Here is a 25410-nt window from a genome sequence, read left to right as displayed (position 1 = left end):
AGTGCTAACGAACCGCCTGTCATCATTAGCAGGGGAGAGAATGCCGCCGGAGAGACCCTGCCCTCCCAGCGGGGAGGCACGCACCCGGCACGCTCCTGGCACGCACTGTGGCAACGTCGAAGGCATCGCTACCAAGCCAAAAGTGGCGTCAGACGCTGTACTTTGACTCTGCTTAGCCTGGTAGTCTGGTTTATGGACTCCTAACTGCCTGTCATAGAATATGATGTGGGTGCACTTGCATCGCGCTTATGTTGATCGCAATGGCATAATTGTTAGCCATGCTTACACGTGCCCCTGACACTAGTAATGAACAGACCGTGAAGCGTTCTTCGCGCTCACAGGAACGTATTTAGCGGTTAGCGAGGTAGAATAGCCCACAAGTGTTTACTGAAAAAAACCTTTTTTGCGCGACTGTGGCGCGCTAAATCTCTTTCACAGCCGTAACAACATTGTTTATTTTATATACAATTATTTCCTTGTCTATGCTTGGATTTTGTCGAAGAGAGTACCTTGCCTTTGGGGCATATTTCAAAAACACACTAGTGAAACCTCAGAACTAGTTACGTCTAATAATTGTGCCGGGTTGTGCGGCTGCAGTACCGCCAAGCCACAGCAGGATGTCGCTTTTAATCATTTTTGGGTCCTGATCACGCTATGAACGCTTTTTAACAGCAACGCGCTTCTTCCCTGCAGTCGCGAGCACCGTCGTCATGACGTTCCTCGCGTGTGCCTCTACTGGTGAGAATAAAGGAGCTTTTGGGATTGGCTCAGCGGGCAAGGGCCTGCTACCGCGGGCACATTGGTTGAAATTCAAACCAGTGCGTCACGTGAATCATACGATGCTCCATTCCCAAAGCCAAAGCGCGCCTCGAAAGTAGCCCGTGTGGGAAGTGCTATAGAAGAAATCGAAGATGGCCTATCGTTGCATTCGTGGATGATAGCATCGTGTTCGCATCTCTTTTTGTTTAAACAGTGTTTTGGGCTTTCGTAGCATTTATTACACAAACATTTTTGACACATTAGTGTATTGCAAACATAACAGAACACACATGCCGGGAAACGAAAGGCAAACAAAATGCGTTTGTCTCACAGTGGTAAGCAGGGAGTCATAGTGGTAAGCAGGGAGTCGTTTGAAAGTTCCCCGCCTGGCTGGTTACTTGGAATCGAAATTTTAAGCTATTCAGAGGGATTTCGAGAGAATTGGTATTACTGATCAAATTGCAAGCGTCTGATGTAAGGCTAAGTGAAAATTACAAAACGGTGGGATACTTCTTTTCACTGTCGCATGTATTAACATCGATACTAATATCTGTGCCACTAAAAATAATTTATCAGTACCTCGTGTGCCTTTGAATCATATTTAAGCAGTGTCCTAGAATCGCCGACTTTGGGTGTAAAGCAAACCCTATGAGGAGGAATTTTTCACTCCTTTTCCCCATGTTTTATGTGCACTTTTCACTCCTGCCTGACACCCTCTAATCGCATATGCCAAACCCTTATTTCTCTTTCTGAGGTTTTTAGACGTCATCCAATACCGAGCTCACTTGAAGCCATCAAGCATAAACGAGGCTCCACAGAACCTGGACACCTATATCTATGTCCTGCCTCACCTATATCTGAATCATGTCTATGTATGCACAGAGCAAGGGCGCCAGATACCTCCAAGCCCAAGAACCCCAGCGACCCCAGCCGCTTGCACGCATTAGGTTTGGTTTGTTTACAAAATGCATCACAATCTGCAGCAGTGCGCCAAATGCAAGGTTTTCACGCACCCCTATTTTCTTGGTCTCACCACCACACCACGAAAGCAGAGCCCGGTGCAAACACCAGCAAGGCCTGGTAGAGAATTTTACTCCACCAATTTATTTTTTCCGAGGAAACTTGACGCCTAAATTGCATCACTCCCGAAATGCAGGAGTGAAGCATTCAAAAAATGTCTTCTGAATTAAACTTACAAATGAATATCACCACTTGAGCATTTTTGTTAATAGGTTTTAAGTCAAATCAGCTTATTACAAAATTTTGCGAGAAAAGTACCAACCCTTATATTTATTTAGCTACTTCTGTGTTTCTTGGTATCATGCGAGTGTGACACCATTTGGTTCTTCTTTCCTTTTCAATTACCTTTAGAGGTACCATCTGCTGCTTAAAATTTTGACCAATCTCTCTGCAAGATGCTCCAACTGCCAACTTGTACGTATTTCATACATAAATTGGATTAATTCGCCAGCCGCCCAAACATGTTTGATATGCACCCAAGCGTGAACAATTCAAAGGGAATGAAGGAAACAATTTGAAAGAGGAAATTATTTTCACCGCCGTTTTTTCCTCTTAAACCCTCGGTTAACCGTTTTCTTGGTTCATGGCGGTGCTCAATAATGATAAATCTAACCCTTTCGAGTGTACTGGGCTACACCGGGCTACCCGGCAACGCTATTCTAATGCCGTCATACAGAGCCTTGGGACAGACCTGACGCAGCTAATACAGAGGTGTTTGATGGCGAAATTCTGCCCGCCGAAGATGTTTATCATGCGCACCGTTTACTTGTTTCGCATATTTATCTCGTAGGTTGGTGGGTATGATTATATATATATTTGGGGGGTGAGTGGGATGACTCTGCCTGCCAGCAGACAATGCGAAAGGTACTGAGTTTTTGTTTTTTGGGGGAGCAGGAAGAAGCCAGTAAGTCTCCTGTGGACCAAGTAATTGCTTACCTTATCTGCTTTCAGCACATGATTGGTAACTGGAGTCAGCCATTTTCTGTTTTAATGCATCGAGTTTTGTCATAAGACAAAGTATGATGCCACAAGGCATGCAATGGGCTACTTCGTTCCATATTCTTGGACATTTGCCCCAAATTTCTTAAAGTGTTCCCTCATGGCTGCTTTAACCAGATGTTTTTTCTATTTGTCACGGTTTGCTGATCGGCAAATGACTGTACTGTATATTTGCACTATATTTTTAACACAGGGATACTCTAAGCTGCATAGCAATTATGATATGAGTCAAATATTAGTATGTAGCAAATAGTCAGACCATCCCATTTAAAATATGGAGCCAGCTTCTCAACCTTTTCCATTAAATATGAATGAACAAGCATAAATGGATGCATTTGCTGCAGCTGAAAAGGCAAGCAGCAATACTGGCATGGCCACCTTAAAGTTGTTGTAAAGTTGGTTAAGTGCACGACAAGTGGCAGTAGGAATTGTACAAGAATCAGTAACTCACAACTGCTGCTGTGATACAAACAGGTTATACAGGATGAGATGATGTAAGGCCTCTTTAGGTTAGGCATAGGCTACTTTCATGGAAATAAGCATTGGTATTTTGTAAGAAACAGTGACAAAGCGTTTGTTTTCCCTGACCCCATCGTAACAGAAGCCAGAAGTACGCCTATTGTGTTTGACTTGGTGATGGGCTGATGTGTAGGAGACCAAGGTTTTTTTGGTTGAGCATTTTATGCTTGTTGAATTTTTTGTTGTTATTTTGTTATTGAATTCATTTGCTTTGTTTTGTTTTAAGAGTGCCATGGAAGGGAATTGAAAAGTGCGGCATCAGATTATTGGTGTCTATAATTTGTTATTCTCATAATGCCGTCATCAAATTACTATGCTTTAACACGCACCCGGTTGGCCGGCTAGATACCCTTCGCTCGGGTGAGGGGGGGTTGATTTGTTGATTTGACCCCCCCCCCCCCCTCTGAGATCTCGGGAACCAAGACAGTTAGGGACTCCAATTTTACAGGGTGTCTTGACCTATACGTGAACTCACTTAGGTTAGGGTTTCAGCTTCCTAGGCTATGATCTTCAGGTCAAATAAAGTCAAACAAGGTCAAATTCCAGGTCGGTCTCCAAAGCGCCACAGAACCTAGGCAACTGTCCCTAAGCAAAAGGTCACAAGCCCATTTGAGGTCATTTACCTTGCTTGACCCTTTGAAGGTCATAGTGACCAAAATGACACAAGACTGCTCTGCGTTTTGCATTTGAATAAGCGACAAAGATTGCGCTAGGCAGTATGCTCCTAATAAAAAAGTTCGACCCGGGTAATCTTAGGTCAGTGGCCTGTTCTGACCTCAAAGAAGTCAACTGAAGATGTATAATGCGGTTCCTGCTGTCAATAAATTCGAAATGAGCACCAGAAACTATCCCATACAGCAAGCCCTAGAGTAATAAATCAGGTTGGTTTTGACCTTGGTCTTACCTTCATATCTGACCTTAGGTCGATGTAATTTGCTCATTAAATATTTGTGGTGGCTAAGAAAGCGTATCAGGGATGTATGCCTTCGTCAAACGCTCCGTTGTATCAGATTGAGCGATTCGCTAGAAATTGCCTTCGCTGAAACCATGGGCTGACTTTGACCTGTCATGGGTCAGCGACCCTGCAAGGTACATCTATAATTTGAATGTCAAACGATCTGCTATGCAAATTTCTACAGGTATGCAAAATTTGGCGCGGCTACGCCGCGCTGTTCAGGCACCATTCGGAAAAAGCCCTTGGGGGGGGGGGGCATCAATTTGCCCCCCCACCCGAACGCGTGTTAATGTATTATGTTTCACTTTAATGGCCTAAGATGTGAAAAACGCAATATTTTTGTCAAGTTCCTGATATTACGTTCATGCCAACTTGACATAAATGTCGTTGCTTGCTGAAGCATCAGTCACGAGCTCATAAGTTCCATCTTTTGTGAATCAATTTTTTCATTCCCGCACGGTCTTTTTGCGATAGGATTTTTCACTCCCACCCTAGTTCAAAAGCGATTCTAGCTCCCTGTATTTAAATCAAGTGTGCTGCCAAATGATACATTCTAAACACTTCAGTGCGGTAGATATTCTGCCGGTGTCACAATCAGCCAGAACATTGCATTTTTGTGGAACAAAGCTGTTTTCCATGGCATTGACGCCCAGCAGTGACGTGTATACAAGGGGAGCGTCGTGACGCGTGCCTTCCCATGTCACCTTGTGGATGCGTAGCATACAGGTTCACAAAACGTTGATACTTATAGGTAAAAATAAGTTGTCGTTGCCAACATGGAATGTTTTACACCGTATACAATACATTTTGCAAGCTTTTTATATGAATTGATGCTGTCGGTTTTAAGAAACGCAGTGACAATCAACTAATTGGTTTCAGACAAACTGGGCAATTTCGGGTGCTGGCGACTGTGGTCATTAGGGCTGTGACAGACGACCAGGGAGAAACGTCACCGTGCAAGGGTGAATATAAATTCAGTAGATGCTCACCAAAAACGATCCGTTTTGCTCGAAAACAGAGAAACGGCAGGACGAATACATATGTAGGCCGATCGAACTAACATTCACCCAAAATGGAAGGAAACCGTCTTTGCTGTTCTGAAAGCAGACACAGAATGTTTCTGGGTGCCCATAGTCCCTGAACGTTTCTTAGCGCGTGGAATTTCAGCACGTACCCGCGTACTGAAATTTCTCCCAAATTTGAGCATTCTGCCGAATATTCTGCTCCTCCGACCCGAATGCTCAGTAGGAATCCAAATCCGAATTATTATGTGTTACCATATCAAGCGGGAAGTGGCCCTCGAAGGCATAAAAAGCTCTACCGACGTCATCTAGCTTCTTCGCTGAGCATCAGAAGGGTTCAGAAAATGCATGTAAGTAATATAGAATCAAATGGTCGTGACATGTCTGAGTTTAAGTTATAGCTTTTGTCTCCATTAATTTTGGAGTCTGTTGGAAAATACTTCGTGCTTTTTCCAAAAACTTTGAAACGTTTTTTTGAAACTCCAATAATTCGCTATGATTTTACGGAATGACTAAGACAGGGTGTTAGTTTACGGGGACGATAGCCCGGAATTTATTCCATCCGTGATTTCGCTATGATTTATCACATTTAGGCTTTACGCGTTCGGCTTCACACATAAAGCCCTTAAAACGGAAGTATGTCAAAAAGAGCTCTTTGATTTTTGTTACCATGAGTGAGTATAGATCCACGAGCATCATGACAGCGAGAACTTCGTAACACCAAATATGCTGCTCGTCCCATGCGTAGGCATGTCTTATGCTCGACTGGCCTTAAGTTTTTAACTGAGTTCGCTGCACTGCCAACCTAAGCAGTAGCGCCGAATAAAGATATAACCGCTGTAGAACTATCGTATCTTTAAGACGACAGGTGCTCTCCACTCTCAGTTCTTCTGCTAAAACATCGAAACCATAGGGGTGTGGAGAAATTCATTAGGTCCTGTGACCGCCAGCTGCCGGGGGCGGCCATTGGACAGTGATAACCAGTCACTACTACCGGGGTGCCACGCGCAGCACGGGTGGTGACCCGCCGTTCCGCAGAGCACCCCTTGTGGCGCCCACGCTACAGGCACCCATGCTGCACCAGCCCACGGGCTCGTAAATCCCGCTCGACTGGCGGCCACCGGTTTTCCCGGAGGTGGAGGGGGCGCCACGGGTGTTGCAGTTGCACATCACCCGCCGCCCACCGGTCTGCAACGCTGCAAAATGGCGGCAGGATCATGTCGGCCATGTTTGTGGCAGGAGGCAGGGCCGTGGCGGCTATGGCGGTGGCTTCTGGTGGGGCAGCGTCGGCCTGCCATTGGCGGAGCTGCACGCCAGCAGCTGCACGACGGTCTGCCATTGGCGGAGCTGCTCGCGAGCAGCTGCACGACTCAAGGAAAATCGGCTCCAATTTTGCCTTTTTGCGACAGTGCAGAGCAACGTTAGCACAGCGTAATGGATGCCGGTTTGGTGGTAAACATGCGCACCTACCTACCTATTGTTTGAGTGTAGTGGAAAGCATACTTGCGTACTTGCCTTCTGCCAGAGCATGGTGGGAACCATACCTGCTTACTTGCTCAAAGGGAGAGTGACGCATTTTAGATACAGTCACCAACTGGGTCTGCGAAGGTGGTTTTCTCAGATTTGTCCGCAAGAGTGCAGATTCTTTCAGTTGGAACAAGGTTGTCCGTGTAATTCTTCCACTGTGGTTCAATAATAACCTAGTGAGCACAAAACCAGATTCGATTCGACTGTCTGCAATAAGCTAAAGACTCATCATGACACGTATCCGTGTATGGCTGTGGCCTCCTAGCCACCACCCATGCTGACTTGACCCTCCTCCCCCCCCCCCCCCCCTCCACCGATGCTCCTCTGAGTGAATTAACGAATGAACATGGGCAAAACAGGAAAACTAGAAAAGGATATCCAGATTTTTCAGAACTGCTGGTGTTCTTGGTGTCTGAAAAATCGGTGTTAGTTCCATGCTCACTTTTCTCCACTTAGTGTCCTGTACGCCCGTCATACGTCGCGCGATCAGCGCAAACAAGTCGGTAATTGTTGCACTGTGCTCCATTGCTGCGAACTCGGTCTCCGGAGCACCATGTGTCCACCTTGTGGTGTCAGGCGCTCCGCGGATGCGCTTTTCCAATTGCCCATAGAAACGTTCACGGACGTCCTTTTTCGTATTGCCTTCAGGTAATATCCTTCAGCAGAGGTTTCAAGAGACCTTGCAGGCCATGTTTTTCCGTTGCGTATTTTGCCATCAGCCGACTGACACGTGTGAAGCGAACCCTAGATGGACACACTGGGATTTCGGGGGCTGATGGAAGTCGCATGGACTAGCACCACCACTCTACGCTACGCTACCGTGCACACCACTGGATGGCTGTGGCCCATATATACATATATATATATATATATATATATATATATATATATATATATATATACATATATATAGTAACAGAATAGTAATAGCATTATTCCTTGTAGAAAACCCAGGAGAATAGAGAGATATGTTAACGCATCTGCCTTCATAACGCATCTTTCTTGTTAACGCACATTTCTCAGTAATCTATCTTTCCATTCTGCTGGTTTTTCTACATGTGTAACGTTCCTCGCAAGCGTTCTTAACAACTTACGCTTGATGGTACATGTCATTTACCTGCCTGCCTGCTTCAAACGGGAGTTGCACATAAAGACGGCATGTCTGTTTTACCTTTCTATGGCTTTGTCGTAAACCTGATGTGTTATACCGGAGCGTGCGCAGAGTTTTACGATTTTCAGAGTGTTGGGGGCACAACTCAAAAATGGAGACCGAGTATGACGCACCACCGCCGCTGTCTTCTTTTATGGTACAAGGACTGTTTTCCTAGTATTCATGAGGGTGTGCCCTGTGCCGTGTGCCGAGTTACAATGTAGGATGACGGCGGCCATGGGCTTAAAATACAGTTCGGTGCAGTGTCTTCCATCTGATTGCATCACAAAACGGGTGTCGAAAATAGAATCGACATAGTTTGAGTGGTGTGTTCCAGAATGAAAGAAACGTTGCCGTGGTGTTATCAGATTTTTGCTGAAAAGCTTGCCCATGAACACAGATTCGAAATGTCGATTTTCTGAATAAAGCAATCGCTCACTTGATTACGTCGTTCAACCAGTGCCTCTTCGCGAGTCGAATGTTGACTATTTTCAGCGAACTCTCCAACTCATCTTGATGAAACATCACTGGCGCAAGGCCTCTCCCCGTCATGTCAACTGCAAACTCAGGTCAAGTGCTGTTTGCGCTATTTACTAATGTACTTCTAGGTAACAGGCTCTTGCCCGCTGGGCCAGCCACAAACGTTCTATTATTCGCACCAGCAAAGGTGAGCACGATGGTTGTCATGACAGCGTTGGTCGCGACTGCAGAGATGCATAGCGCTGCTATAAAATGCCGGCTTATTTTTTACTCGAAAATAATTAAAATTGTATCCTTGGTTTGTCTTGGCGGTGCTGCAGTGGCTCTACTCAGTGCTGTCATTAGACGTAACTAGTAACTAGTTCAGTAGGGTATGGTTTTGAAGCATACCCGGAAGGTGGGTTTTGAAGCATACCCGGAAGGTGGCTCTTGAACAAGTCGCACACACGTCAGATAGGAAAAACAAAGCACTTCAACGGCGCCTAGATAGTATAGCACTCTGAGTCTAAGGGTGGCACGAAATGAGGTGCAGACCAATATGCATTCGGTATAACATTGCGCTGCCTCCCCCCCCCCCCCCCCCCCACCGATATCGAAGTACCGTGACTTCAGCCTAAGAACCCCAGATTCATAACGCCAAAATACCTGGAGCTGGAGGCCCTTCTTTCCTACATCAAGTACCAAATAGATGCATTATATCTGACACAATATATTACGATAATAAGTCGGCAAAGGTGACTGGGCAAATGAAGATGAGATTGACGGTGACCGAAATTTTTTTCGAAGAGCTTACCGTCTCGCATGCGTCAGCGGCTTCAGCCGGAAGTCGTGTCTGCGGTACCATGTCCGACTTAGTGGTGCCCGGCGACTCACCCTTTTGTTGTATGGCCATGCCCCGTCGCTTGGGCTCCTACCCGCTCTGGAGCATACTGGCCGTTCTGGGGAAAAATCAGTCACTCCGGGATATACTGAACACCTTGGAGGCTCCGTATGCTTTGGGATCGGCAACACCACAAATGATAACTGAGCATACCTGAGCGACACACAGTGCGCATCAGGGCAAAAGGTTCAATGTGAAATAGTAAACTGAAGCGTGAAGGGTAAAGGATGCAGAGTAAAAATAATCCGAGTCAACGGAAATATGATGATAAGGTTATCAAAAAGTGATTATGACATAGTCGAAGTAAACAGCCGACGGAGATAAACCTCAACATAAGTAAATCCCCAAATGGAAAGTGTGAAGGTTAAACAATGAAACATGTAAAAGTCGAAATGGATAAATGACAAAAAAATCGGAAGTTCAGGGGGGTGAGAAACAATATTAACATTCATATTGTTTCTCACCCCTTTTAGAAACAATATCCAAATTTGACAATGACAGAAGACAGTGGCGCGGTGTTTCAAACAGCCGGATTGCTACCATCACCAGGAAGGGAGGCACGGGGACCTCGGGAGCATGGAATCTCCCACTGACAACGACGCTGAGAGGGCCGTGCCAGTGAGACCTCCGGTGAACCTTGCGCGACCCGCTCGGCCGCAGCGACAGCCAGTGTTGCAATGTTTGGCACACAATCGTCGGTTTACCCCTTCCGCGGTGATTATCATCCCTTCAAACCATCTGCTGTCCCGCTCCGGCCATCGGTTGTTTCATTCAGCCTTGAAATCTGCCGATGTCATTGATGAATGAACAAGCGTAAAAAGCGCATGAATGCAATGTATATTTTTGTGCTTTGCCACTTCCCGTCTCTGTCTCGGAAAGGCGCACAACTAGCCGCCATCTGGTGCTTATAAGTTTTAGCCCTTCCGTTGTACGGGCCTTAAAACTGGCCTCCGTTCTCTTTATAAAATATTTTCAGGTAACTAACCTTTCCAGGTTGGTTTGATGGTCGCTGACCAGGTACGCACATCAATGTTGCAATGCCGGGTAATGATCATGCAAGCATATTACGGCAAATGATTGGTGCTAGGTCATCATGAGCATGTAACGTAAGGGAACGTTGGGTTGCGGCCCTGCTTTGGTTGCGAACTGAAAGCAGCAGTTCGGAGTTCCCCACCCTATTTTGGATTGTTTGGTACCATACTATCAACCAGCTTGGCTTTGCGTTGGTCACATAAATTATTATACACATGGTCGTGAATAAATTAACATGTGGGTAAATAAGTTCTGTCTTCCCTGATTTGCCCGCATCTCAATTCCTTTTTGTCCTGTAACCAATGACGTCACAGGAAGGGCGGTAAACCGTTCCTGTCTGTGTACAGGTAGCGAAGACCGCCCATCGTCCCCAAACAAGTTGTTGACCGACGTTTTTATGTAATGCGATCAACCCGATGTCATTAATATGCGGGTTGATGGCATAGTGCGCGCGGAGCCGAAACAGTCAATGAAGGGGTCCAGAGATTATATCAATACTACGTCACCCGTTTGTGTGCCATACGCAACATGAGGTATTGATGAAATAATCCACGGATATGAGGGAAGGGAATTAGTTGAGGTTTTCCAGTACTCATTATTCGTTCCTCGATTCCCACCACTGCTCTGATGCACGGTTACAGTTTAAAACAATCATTGTGTATTGGGTTGTCTAATGCTGTGCCCTCCATCGTTATGACCTGAATGGAAGAAGCAATGCTATTGATTGGCATGTTCACATCTTGAAACTCTCCTACACCACTCAACATGCGTGGGAAAGAACTAGGGCGCTCGGCAATCCGCAGCCACCGTCAGTTCAAGCCTCACGGAAAGTGATCGCACCTCCCGCCTCTCTGGAGGCTTGGCTATGGACGGCCACGGGTCTTCAACAGCTTTTTTGAGCACACTTCGTCGAAGAAATGTGTGCATTTGCACCAACGTTGCCAGTTTTGGGAGCACAGGGGGCGCGTTCCCCCATTTCACGAAAATTAGGATTTGCCTGTTGTATTTTATGGATCGATATTACTGTCATCAGGGGGCGGGGTTTATTCCCTAAAATCGGTCGGGGCTTAGCCAATATGGTTGACCTGGCCAACCCTCAAAAGATTACTCTCCGCAGATTTCGGACACTAGTTGGTGTCCCCGATGTTGAAATCGAAAAAAGCAATATTTCGTGGAGTTTTTTTTTTATTTGTAGCGTAGGAATGACATCCTTTTTCAAGACGGTGTAAACCTGCGTTTTGTGTAAGCCACGCAATGGGATGTAATTGACAGAAAAGAAGCATCTAGATAATGCTAGCTTTTGTGCTAACTGAAAATAGGAATCGTTCATTATTCATCGAAGGCGGCCCTATGCGTAAAAGACTGTTTATGTACGAGGGCGTAACCCGATGTATACGGGCAATGGGCAATGGAAAACTTTCGAGTACACTGACACGACGCACCTGCATATGAAAATAACACTGGTGCTTGCCTATTTGTTAAAACTGGTACCTTTTGCTGTCACGATTTGATTGGCGGGAAATCACTGATGGCCGCCGCTGGCGCTGGTCGCGTTCTTCCATTCAGTTGGCATTCGGATACCACCAGAGTCATGATCGTGCAACAGATGCGCTTGCGACTGCTGAGGGAAACATGGTTTAACTTTGAGCACCGAAGTGTGGGGGGAGGGGGAAAGAGGGGACTCAGCCACCACCCGAAAATATGTAGGGTGACGTCCCTGACTGTCATGCATCAATGTTGGCATGGATGCATACATCAACCGCATCTTTTGGGCATGCATCAGGTGCCATTGTGGAGTTATGTACCTTTTTAAAGCTGTTGTGCATGCATTGTGAGTAGGCTCGTTATTCAGTGTGACAATGAGGACACAACAAATCGTCTATGCGTCCTGCGTGATCTGGGTTGCGAACAACCCAGCACCGTGCCATACGACCATGTATATGCACCCTAATTACTGGCAAACCAGCGCGCTTCCAGGTATCATGTGCTCCATCCCCCCCCCCCCCCCCACGAAATGCAGTGCATTGACAGGACGGCATTTTCAGCGAGGACTCTGTACCGGCGAGAAATGTCCCTGTCCCGCCCACAGCAGGCGCCTTCCTCGGCGATCTTGTCGATGTCCCTGGCGGATTTTGTGCAGTGGCGGCATCATAAGCGCTTTCTGTGGTGAGTTCTGGTTGGGATACAATGCCAAATGGATCGCCGTCTTTTTCTCTTGGACGCCGCATGTGCACGCGGAACGGTAAATCGAACTGAATTAATTGATCAGTCGTCTACATGTGAGGCGATAACCGCAAGGCGTTAAGACCAGCACCACATAACCACAAGGCATCAAGACCAGCACTAAATAAAACTACTTGGGTATGCACTTTTCCAATTATAATTCCGAGCAGGCACGTTAGGCAGATCGTAATATCGCCTTTGGCTCCAGACGCGGAAATTTCGTACGCATTCAGCGCAAATACATTGCCAACATAACGCAATCTCCTCCGTAAAAATAATCATTTCTGACGAATTCCACGCGAAAGTGGCACTCGCACGGCAGGGACGCCCTCTAACGTATTCCAGGCTCCTCGTGCAGCCCTCTGCTGCGAGCCGCGCAGTCTCATGACCATCTGAGGCACATCACGCGGTTCTGAGGTACACCAACACAGAGCAGCGGTCAGAGGAATCTCACGCCTGTGGGTGCGTGGGTACATCACACGGTTCTGATGTACACCAACACAGCGCAGCGGTCAGAGGACTCTCACGCCTGCAGGTGCGTGGTATATCACACGGTTCTGAGGTACACCAACACAGCGCAGCGGTTGCGTGTGTGATGAAGGGCTTCTTCACTGAGATCTGCCATTGCCTAAGCGTTCTGCGTCATCTGTGGTCGTTACAGGGACCATGCTCCGCCTGCCTGTCTTGGGGACGGAATTATTGACGTTCCTGATCGTTTCGGCGGGGTACTCCTAACTCATTGCCGAGTCTCATGTTGGTCTCTCGGTTGACCGGGGCCTAGCTTCATACAGAGAAAACACAACATAACACGGTTTTGAATTGCGTCGCACGATAACACGAGGCGGAAAAAGCCCGTTGCTCTTCAGTTGTCGGTTTTAAGCCATTGATAGAAAGGACGTATGGGCTAGGCAAACCTGCTTTGGAGTTAATGAGCTCATACGCCGCAAGTCAGACCTACACAAGCTCGTTCCCGTGCAGTATGAAACGATGGCCCATGTCTGGAATCGATACCTCGTTATGGACCTCCTGATGGATCATGGCTTCTTCTTGGGGCAGTCGGGATTCATTTCTTTTCTGTTTCTCGACGGCCCTGGTAACTTCAGACCCGATGACTCGCGCTCCTTAGTAAGAGCCCCGGGCCCTGCACAAAATGGAGAGGGCTTTACTTGGGTCCGAGAAGGCCCAAAGAGGATGCGCGAAAAACAGCGACCTTGTGCGCGTGCAGCTGTGCGAAGCGGCCTTGGCGTTCCTCACCGCAGAGTTTGGAGGCCACATCCGCAATATCGCATATGGCCGGCGCCCCCCGCGCTGCGAAGTGCGCCAGCAGCGGCCGCTCAGCGCCGCGGCTCAGCAGCTGCCGAGCCCGCTTCTGTCGAGGTCACCGGCCGCCTGCTCGGCCCTCCCTGGATGGGCACGCGGCGCGCAACATCAACGGGCTAAAATACCGCGCGAGGACGATAAAGCGCTGCCGGCGCGACGGGTGGGGCTGGGGGGACGGGCTGCGTGCCGTCCTGCGCCCCGCCGCCGTCACCAGCCGCCTGAATTCCCAGACAATGACCCAGGCTGCCGCCGGCTGCACTGCCAAGCTCGCCCCGGCGCCAATGGTTGTGACGTCATAGGGACCACGCCCAGGTCGCCTGGAAACAGCAGCGCCGACGCCGTCGGGCCAGGCCGGGGTGCTGGGCGTGTCTCGGGTGCGGACTGACCACCGAGGAAGGACACTGACCAGCCAGAGACAGGAGTCCAGCAGCCAACACATGCTACAGCACTATCGCATGAGCATTGGGAGGTGAAACATTAGAGCACTTCGCATTGCATTTGAAGGCGTGAAGGCACTGCACGGAAGTCCAGAGATGGATTCTGGTCTTGCCATGGTTCTAAAGCATCGTCATCGGTCATCGAGATAGCTGGAGAGGTTCAGGGGCTTGCAAGATGGTCAGGGGGTCGTGAATTGGAAGGGTCTCGAGATGATTCTAAGTCTAAAGCAAATGCATTTCTCGAGATGCCCGGGAGAGTACACCAGCTCAAAGAGTGCTGTAGCCGGCACGGCCCTCTAAGATGGCGTGTGCGGCCGGGGATAAACCATGGTCTTCCACTGTCAATTAATTCTGGCATGACCAACACCCTCTAAGATCAGGCTGTTCTGGGCCAGTTAAGACGCAGAGGGCCTCAGGAACGGCGTGGGAACCCCAATAACCCTCGTAATTCTTGTTCCCCAGAATGACAAAGGGGGCCTTTTTGTTGGTCAAAGACTCCAAATAAAAATTTAAGTTTGTCTGAGCGGTTTCTGGCTTATGTTTACGCTCACGTAGTTCGACCTAAGGCCGGTGAAGTTGTTCCATATTAAGAGCCGTGTTGATTTGTCGCTCAAGAGAGCCGCAGTGCAGCCGCCAGAGGGAACCCGGAACACGTCGTACCGGCTCCGCGGCCGCCCCCGCTAACGCACGTGGGGCAGCGTCACCGGCGCCCGCGCCACTCCCGGTCCCAGGCGCCGGAAATGCCCGCCAGCGCGCGGGGGTCTGGCAGCGGACGCCGCCGCCAGGCCGGCTGCCAGGGGCGGCGCACCCCCCCCCCCCCCCCCCTCCGGCCGCGTGCCTGTTTTACGTCTCGACTGCGCCGCCGAATAGCCGTCGTGCTGAGCGCGTGGCCACGCTAAACTGAGGCTGCGAACTGAAGCTGGGACCAGCTGTGCTGGTTTCATCTGAGCCGGCTGCTGACGGGTTTGAGCCGGCTGCTGGCTGATCTAAGCTGGCTGCTGGCTGATCTGAGCTGGCTGCGCCTCTGGCTGCAGGCGGAGCACACGTGCGTTCGGCACAGGAGCGCCAACCGCAGCTGTCATGGTCAGAAGAGCCGCGGACCCCCCGCTGTGACGTCACATGAGTCACGTCACAAATCTCGAGTGCGTCAGAGGACCGGCTCCTGGCCACCGGGTATTTCCGGGCTGATGGATGGTACAGAACACCGAGAGCTGCTACTGTGCCTTGAAGCCTGGACAAGCCATCATTGGCTTCTCAGCATGCACCCGCTGTGAGAGGCCGCTGTACCCTTTACCGAACCTAGCTGAGCTGCGACGGGGGCAGACCACGCTGCGGCGTGTTTGGCGCAGCCGGCGCGTCGCCATCGCCGCCGCGCCGGAATGCGGCCGCCACACGCACAGCCGCTATTTCTGCCCACGGCATCGGAGGCGCCGGCGGCCAAAGCGGCGCGCGCCTGGCCCGGTTCCTGTTTATAGAGCGGCGCCTGTGCGTCGCGGCGGGGGCCCGGAAGCGACGCAGCACCGCTGCAGGTCAGCTGCAAGTCAACATTCACTGGTGCCAGACCCGGCCCGGTCCCACTCAGCGGCGAGCGGCGGCGCGCACCGCCGGAAGCGCCGCCTCGTCACCGCCGCCCCCGCCCGCCGGCCGCTGGTCACGTGACGCCCGGCGGGGCTGGATGGCCAGCTGGAGTCGCTGACGTCAGCTGGGTCAGTGCCAGCCGACGCAGGTCCTGCCCGCCTGGGAACGACGGCCAGCGTCCAGGCAACTCCACAAGCAGCCCCCGGTTTGAGGGTCGACCGCAGGCATATCGCTGGATATGACTGGTCCAGTTCAAGACGGGCCATTGTAAGCAGTCAGTGCGGCGTCGGCGGGCCATCGCTAGCAGTCAGTGCGGCGTCGGCGGGCCATCGCTAGCAGTCAGTGCGGCGTCGGCGGGACATCGCCAGCGGTTAGTGCGGCGTCGGCGGGCCATCGCTAGCAGTCAGTGCGGCGTCGGCAGGCCATCGCTAGCAGTCAGTGCGACGTCGGCGGGCCATCGCCAGCAGTCAGTGCGGCGTCGGCGGGCCATCGCCAGCAGTCAGTGCGGCGTCGGCGGGCCATCGCTAGCAGTCAGTGCGGCGTCGGCGTACAACACTCAAAGTGTAAACTCCACCGACATGCTGGCTATTTGGACTTCGGGGCGCGTGGACAGCGATGTTTATTTTGAGCCCCAGCCTATGGTTATATGTGTATGTGTAGGACTATGTTGCTTTATACGGAATATGCAATCACTGCTGTTGGCTTTGAGAATGGTTTTCCTTAAAGTGCAGGATGTGTTAGGCAACGTGGAACACGGAGAACACATAAAAGATCACAACACGCACGTGCTACATCCCAGTACATCGATTCGTGCACGCATCAACGAACCGGACATGCGCCGCGAACACCGGCCTTGTGCACAAATGAACGAGACGCGTTCGCATATCTTTGTGATGACTGTAGTTTAGGGTTGTGTAACGGATCTTGAATTGGGGAGGGGCAGAGTTTTCCAGGGGTGTCGTGGACAAAATGGGGCCTCCTCACGGGACACCTCCTGAGAAGTGTCACATTCAAGGGCGATGTCACGTGTCACGTGACCCCTCATATAATTGTTACATGTACGATTTTTATGTCAATGAATGTCGATCATAATAAATCCTGACAGGGGAATTTTTGATTTAAATTGGGGGTCTTTTTCATCCAGCAAAGGACCTCTCAAGGCCTCCTCTTCTAGAAAAGGGCCTCCTGATGCATGTAGAGGTCTTCTAATCGAGAACAGGATCCTTACCATTTACCAAGGAGCCTCCAAATCCAGCGGAGGACATCATTATATCAAGACAAGGCATCCTGACCCGTAACTAAGGTCATCTAATGCGCGGGAGGGGCCTCCCGTTCGAGAATAGAGGCATCCTATTCCAGAATAGGGTCTCCTTGTTCACAAAGGGGCCTTCTAAGCGCAATATATGACCTGATCCAGAGCATGAGGTACCAAATCCGTAAAAACGGTCTCATGAGCCAGAAAACGGGCTTTTAGGTGCAAAAAACGTAGATAGGATGAAAGCAGATTTCCTGAGTCCGGTATAGTGTTTCTGGCCTATTGGTGGGAGGTCTTTAGGGGCAAAGGAGCCTCCCAACACTTTGAGGGAAAACATGCTTTTTCTCCCGCCAGCAGGGAGGGGGGGGGGGGGCTCAACAGTTTCCTCTGCTTCCCCCACTGCTGCGCCGCCCCTGAAGTGTGCGATTCATCCCACCTCGAGCGACCGAGGCGGAGCGTTCTGTTCCAGAGAGAAGTATGAGAGGTGCATTGGGTAAGTTACGGTTGAGGGCTCCGTGGGGTTAACAAGACCTTGCAGAAATGGAAGATTCCAGCAGCACTAACCGGAAACTCCAAAAAGGGAGAAAGCGAACATCCAAGCGGCTGGCCAATGCCGCTGAGCTGCGCCTGCCAGACCATCCAGACGAACGAAGTTGAACTTGGCTCTCAGGTATTTTACGTGCAACCAGTCCCAGAAATCCTCATGAAGCGCCCGCCCATCTCAAGGGGATCAAAGGACGAGAGCGAAAGGACTTGTGCAGTGAGACCTACGAGATCTTTGCCTTCAGGCCCTTCGGCTGTCGACCGACTCCAATCAGCTTGATCACGCCAACACTGCTGCAGGGCAAGCGAGCAAACTTCGTGCGTACGGTTGTGACCATGTTGGTCTGGTTAAAAACACCTGTGTATACTCAAGTGCACGGAGACGCCTCATGCAAGCCAATGGTTAAACCTGCTGTAGCGAGGCGTCAAGACAGTGTTCAGACCTGCCGCAGCGGGGTGTCGAGAGTCTCCAGCCTCCCGTGGTCATCCCTCCACGCAACATTCGAACAAAGGACGCAGGCCACTGCCACTGCGAGTAGGTCCTTCTCAGAATCAGGGCGGCTTACACGTGTAAACCGTTATTAGAGCCTTGGTGGCATTCAAGGAAAAGCAGGCTCACAGTATGGCTGATACACGCTTTCGACTGACTGACATGTGGGGATAATCTCCGTTGAGTTATCAGGGATCAGTGCTCCGGTGACCGGAATGAAGAGAAATTGCCCCGGGTTTTTCCTTCATCTGTCATGCTCTGTCTGAGCAACTCTATGTCACCACTCATGACTGTACACGGATGGTACGCAATTTTCCAAGACAGGTGTTCGGTTGACGCGGCTGGGAATTTTGTAGAGGACGTAATGGCCGAATGGTTAACGCTTCGGCTGCCTGCCTACATAGGGGCCCGGGCCCCAGTCCCGGTTGTGTCATGACCCCTAGGCGCCAAAATGGCCAACGCAGCCGCTTGCGCGCCATAAAAGGCGTGTGATGACGTGCGCTGAGTTTCTTAAGAGTGATTATGTAGGCCACCCTATTGCTGTTGAATTTTCTATGTTCCATGCACCTTGCATTCCCGTGTAATCGTGCAGTTTGTGGAGACACACCTGCTGTCCGTTATGGGAAGCCCATGATGGTGTGTCAAGATTCGTGGTGTTATTTGCCGATCCTCATGTGAGTAAAACACACGCGTCTGAGTGCGCCTTAATCGGAAGCGCCCGATGGCAGAGCTCTGGTCTGCTGCTTTCAGCGTATAGCCGGAGTAACTATGTTGTGATTGGGGTCCCAAGCATGGGAAACCGACAAAACTTGAACTTAAATTCAAAATTTCCGTGTGATTTAAACCATTTTCTGAGACTATGTAAAACACTGCCAATAGTTTGCATGAACCCTGTCTACATATTTGCACCCTGCTGAAGAGCAAAGAAGTGGTATGGGTTTATATACACAACCAACATTCCCTAACACGTGGAGGGAGGGGCAGCTCCCGCAAGCCTGTACTGTCTTGCTCCACTTCCTGTCAGCCATCGGCGCCTTCCACTACCGACCCTAGCTGCCTACCGATCGGAGGTCACTCCAGTCGAGCAAAGCCTCAACAATTAATAAGGGCTTAAACGTGTTTTAGACCTGATTCGATGCAACGACGTTGGCACAGGTCCAAGTTTTGCTTGGGCAGATACGAGATGCACCCATTGTCCACTGTTGTTCAGGGTTCAACCATCGTGTCCATTTTAGGGAATGACTTTCGTGTCCCGTGTACTTTTCGGGAAAGATTCATGTATGCCCAGGAGGTGAAACACATCATTACCGATATTACGTGTTTTTTATGCACGGCTTCATGCACGTATGACATTTTAAAAAATCCCCAAATCCCCTCATGTCTCGCCCAACTGGGTACGCCCTTGCATGCCATACCACCGCGACGGCAGCGGCGGAGACAGGTCTGACCGGGCGGGGACTATAACGCGGGCCTGCCGGCGCACCATCCTACGGCACGTGCCGCGTGGTGGACCAGCCGGGTTCGCGAGCCTTCTGCAGCCGGTGGCGCCACCTGGCCAGCTCGATGACGTCATCAGGGTCGCGGCCGGCCAGCGCCCCTTCCTCGTGTCGCCGCTGCCGGCCGCGGCCGCAGAGCGCTCACCGGGGCGGGGCTCCGCAGGACCTGTTCTACGCACTCTCGCCTCCTCGCCGAATACGCTGGACGAGAAATTCGCGGCACGAATGAGGCCAAGCGCGCGTATAAATGAACGTTGGGAAGGGGTCACTAGCGATGTGTTTTAGTTAAATTGAAGCATGGCTGTCGGAATCCTAGACATTAATCGATAATCAGTTTTGAGATTAAATAGCGCGATTCAAGGGTAATCGAGTACCTAGGCAAATTGTATGCTGGCTCTATCCAGGAAGCGGAATCCCTTAAAACTGCTCGTGGTCTCTGAAAGTCGGAATGTACAGTCTCGAAAACGACTACGCGCAAAGGACAGCATTGCATAACATTCAGTTCACGGAAAGCTGATACTGTTCTTACCGGTTCACTGGACGCCAGCGTGGGGCAGCGGGGTGGGGGCGAGGACGAGGAGGTTCGAGGCTACTCCAGTTGTGAGAAACGCATTGGTGAGGCATCAAATGACTGTTGGAACAGCCCCTTGTGTCACCTTTTGATTCCCGCCCAGAAGGCTAAAAGTTACATGAGAAGTTCAGAAGAATTGTATTTTACAGGCACCAATTGGACAGTTCCATGACCAGGTTATGCCCTTACGGATGACTTGGCGTTCATAATCGGCTAAAAACGATGTAAAAATTTGGGTGAATCATGAAATTGTTGAGAGAAAAACGCCACCTTTGAACACTATCACTCACAAAACACTATCTGCAATCAGTGAGCCCAACGAGATGCCACTGCGCATGCCGCTAGACGCGCCCCTGGGTCACTCAAACCGGACAGCAGGCAATTACGTCTGTTAAACTGCAACTCCATTAGCCATGCGGCGATCAAGGCCGAGACAAATATGGTTGTCGGGTCGTTCCGATCTGGCGCTCGTGAACATAATTTCCAGATATAACGGCCGTCAGTTGGCTCTAAATTAATTTCGCGCAAGGTTCGATGACATAATGAAACGACGACGTATTGAGGAACATATTTACTGCACAAAGAAATTGTACTGTCTGGAGCAGTCTTTTTCACTCAAAAATATACAAAAAACTATAAATGCGTTTATTTCATCACATACGATGTTTGCTTCAATATCTTCAAATGGGAAACATTTCCTTTAAGCGTGAAAGAGCGTCAGTTTCGCTCAACGGATTTGGCGCGAATCTGTCTTACAGGTTTTGGCGCGCTGCTGAGGACCACTGGCATGAGTATCATTTCGTAGTCAATTGGGAATAACTGCATCCTAACATCTCAGAAAATTCATATGATGTCTGTGGTGTGTATTGGGAAGAATAAGCACAAAAATATTATTTGCATCCCGTACATTGTTATCCTTTGTAAGTATCACCTTCGTTCGCTGGCATTTATCCAAGGTGTGAATGCTTAACCAGGTATGGCTGGTTTGTAGCGTCTTGAATTACGTGGGCCTAACCAGTAACAGCAATCGAGCCAGTAACAAACCAATCGAACTGAAGTATTATTAGCTCTCATACAATTCCTGGCAAAGCCAATCCGCTCAAAGGCAGCCACATCAAACGCTTACTGGCCCGCACACCAGCCAGCGTCGCAGGTGGTGCGGGAGACCCGTAAAACTCAAACCCACGGAACTCGGACCTGCCAGATCTAGACCTGCCCGACCCAAGCTTGCCAGATCCGGACCTGTCCGACCTGGACCTACCAAACCCGGACCAGCTAGACCCGAACCTGCCCGACCCGGAGCTGCCAGCTCCGGACCTTCCCAATCTGGACCTGCCAGATCCGGACCTACCAGATCCGGACCTGCCAAACCCGAACCTGCCAGATCCGGACCTGCCCAACTCGGACGCGGCGCGGCGATCCGGCGGCACGTCCCGTGCCAATCGGAAACATTGCAGCAGCTAGCATCGCGCATGTCGCTCGCCCTACGACAACAAGCTTTGTTACCTATCCATATGCCCACCACGAAGGCACATACTCCTGACTTGTACTTGGCGATCAGTCAACGTTATTGTGCACTGCATAACCAGTTGGACAGAAATTGCTGTCATTTCAGAGACGTTTCAATCTGAGAGATCTGTCGTGCTGCCACCGACTCGCCGCGCGGCTCGATCTGCGCTGAGCACGCAGTAACGTACCCATCAGAGGTTTTCATTCCTGTAAATGGTTGTGGAGCATGCAGGCCAAGGACCCTGCGACCTAATACTCCCCGAAATGCGTTTTTTTCTCAACTAGTTTGGCCGACTTTGTAATGACGAAAATAACTTCTTTTGTGCGATGCTTGATATTTTCATATTTTGTTTCTTCGTGTTTTTTGTGAGGTTTTATTTTTTCTCGGTTCCGCGATATTTCGCAAGAATTAAGGGGCGGCCAAACCAACATTGGAGGCTAAAATCAGCGTTGAGGGACCAGGGCTTCCACAAAAGAATGTAAATCAAGACCCCTGCCACCGCGGTGCAGCCACGACTGCAATCGTTACAGCACAGATCCCTGCAACGACCCATTCTTGACGTGCATGCGCGTCGAGAATTCCCGGCTTGAACACAAGGCCGAAAGCGGGTCAGTGTGCGGCCCTGTGACACAGTTCTGAGCGCGACGTCGGCCGCCCTCGCAGCCCCTGGCGACGGACAGGAGGCCGGCGTCACCTGCCGTCCCCCTCCCCCTCCCCATCCCCCCGGGGCGTGGCGGGGAGGGGGAAGGCAGCTGTCCCGCCGCCAGATGACGGCGTGGCACGTGCGCCCGGGCCCGCAGACACGGCGGCCAGCTGTCGGCACGTGCCACACTCCCCTCCCTCCGGCTTCGGCCGACACGGGAAGGAGGGGTGGAGGGGCGGAGCAGAGGAGGGGGGGGGGAGGGGGGGGGGGGGGGGGGGGGGCAGGAAAGCCAACGCTGGCAGATGGAGACGGCGGCGTCCGGACTAGGCTATGGTTGTGACCAACATTCGGCTGGTTTGTTTCAGCAAGAGTGTGCACCGGGCATCACGGCACCAAGAATGAGAAGCATTTGGGGCGCGTTTCGGTGACCTTCCCGTAACATTGGAAAGGTCGCGGAAAATGAACGCGGGAGCGAAACCTCCTCCACACGAGACATATCTTTCGTTGCAACAAAGAATAAGGGGCGCTCTTTGTTCTCAGGTTGAACTGGTGCACTTTTCCTTATTTGCACAAGCTGAGAGCGGATGGCGCGCTAAGACATGCATATGCGTGTCTCAGGGCACTTAGGGCGTTCCAGATTTTGATCTTTACGGGATGCCTATCACATTGCGTTGTGATTATCCCGCATATACTGAAGAAGCTAGGCCAGTTTTATCGCTCCAAATCCAGCATTCCTGCTATTCGCCAGCAGTTGCCCTGCAATGGGGCTGGAGATCAGCTTACGAAGAAATAACTGACGTGGAGCTTGCTTTTTAATAATTAATATGTATAATTTTAATAATTAATCAGCCCCTCGGCACGAGTTCATCATTAGAGCTGCAGGTTGTGCAAGGACCAGGCGTTAACTATCACGTACGATGAGATAACTAAGTGGTGTGTTGTGACAGTGGTAAGCGTCCGTCGCCAGCGCAGTCCAGGGGCACCCGTCGCACCCGTCACCAGCGCAGCCCAGGGGCACCCGTCGCACCCGTCGCCAGCGCAGCCCAGGGGCACCCGTCGCACCCGTCACCAGCGCAGCCCAGGGGCACCCGTCGCACCCGTCGCCAGCGCAGCCAGGGGTACCCGTCGCACCCGTCACCAGCGCAGCCCAGGGGCACCCGTCGCACCCGTCGCCAGCGCAGCCAGGGGCCCCCGTCGCAACCGTCGCCAGCGCAGCCCAGGGGCCCCCGTCACAACCGTCGCACCCGTCGCACCCGTCGCCAGCGCAGCTCATGGGGCGATGATCCGTGGGCAGTCAGCACCGTCGCCACAGCCGCAACGTCAGCCTTCAAACACGGCGTACGGAGCAACGCTGCCGTTTGTGATATATGCCCTGAGGCATTCGTGAGCCGTCCATCCTCCCACGTAATGGTCCTTTGACCTCCTCCAAGACGTTAAGCCGACCTCGCTGTACGCCGCGCGGCGCCGGCAACCCGCGTGGCGCCGCGTGGCGCCGGCCGCGTGGCGCCGGCCGCCCTGTGTGGCGCCGCGTGGCGCCGGCAACCCTGCGTGGCGCAGCGTGACGTCGGCAACCCTGCGTGGCGCAGCGTGACGCCGGCAACCCTGTGTGGGGCCCTGTGTGGCGCCGGCAACCCTGCGTGGCGCCGCGTGACGCCGGCAACCCTGTGTGGGGCCCTGTGTGGCGCCGCGTGACGCCGGCAACCCTGTGTGGCGCCGCGTGGCGCCGGCCGCCTGATGCCGGGCGGTAGTCCGTCACTTGTTGGCACTACAGAGAATTACAATTACGGAGTACGAATAAACCTACGGTCATGTCACTTAGTTGCTTGTTTTTATGGCGGAAAGGATGCTGGCGTCTCGCTATTTATTTACCGAGATAATCAGCCTTTCAAACTGGTGCTAGGGATTCCTTGAAGCCATTCCTGCAATGGAGGTATCCACCACGGTAGGCAAATAAAAGGCTGTGTTGTTTCGACATGTGTTTTGTAATGCTTGGTGCTGTACGCATGTGAAATTTTGTGATCTTTTTTGCACGACACATCACATAATTTCAAAAGGATATAGTTCCTTGCTATTACGAGGAAAAACTCCGCTTCCGAAAAATCAGCTTGGGCGTTTTTTTGCTGGAACTGGGCACTCTGTCAAATCAGCAGAATTTCGTCTCGCACGCTTGCGTCTTGACTTTCGCACCACACCAGTTCAAACTAAAGGGCATCTCATCTCCGTTTTGCTTCTCCCATTGTTGACGATAATGTCGTTATAAATACAACACTGTGCTTGAAACGTCGCAATCGCATCACTCACAACAGGTCACAATCCTACGCAAGCGAGCCCGGTCAGGAAGGTCATAATACTACACAATCGAGCCCGGTCAGAAAGGCCACAATCCTACACAAAAGAGCCCGGTCAGGAGGGTCATAATCCTACACAATCGAGCCCGGTCAGGAAGTTCATAATCTTACACAATCGAGCCCGGTTAGAAAGACACATGTCAGCCCGGAGCTGACGCCGTATCGGAGAGGTGTTGCCTCCAGTGGCGACTGAACGGAGGCGCAGCACGCTGCAGCAGTTCGGGTGGCAGCGAGCTGCACACTGTCGGATCCCAACAACCGAGACGTCTCCCGCTCTCCCGGCGCGGGACCGCGGCACCGCGCCAACCCTGGACCGCGGCACATACAGGTGCCTGGCCTGACGGGCGGTCCGGCCTCGGTCCTCCGCAGTGGTGGGGAAACCCACAGCCAGCTCCTCTAGCCCGACGTGATGGTGCATCTCGTGGGCAGGACCCCGCGTGTGGTACGTGACCGCGTTGTCCGCGCGGAGCCCTGCCAGTCTCTTCACTAGATCCGGTGCCAGGTCATATATTTCGCGGCCGAAAGTTACTCTCGCTGAATGAATAAAAATCCCGCTCGCTCAATTACTCTCCTGATGGTTTTTTCCTGAGTTAAAATGAAATTGTATGACGAAATACTTGCATGCAAGTGTAAGCAATATCAGCAGCCAGTTT

Source organism: Pollicipes pollicipes, unplaced genomic scaffold, assembly GCF_011947565.3.
Source record: "Pollicipes pollicipes isolate AB1234 unplaced genomic scaffold, Ppol_2.1 Scaffold_6138;HRSCAF=7277_pilon_pilon_pilon, whole genome shotgun sequence".
Classification (NCBI taxonomy): Eukaryota; Metazoa; Arthropoda; class Thecostraca; order Pollicipedomorpha; family Pollicipedidae; genus Pollicipes; species Pollicipes pollicipes.
Note: the sequence above shows the minus strand (reverse complement) of the source record.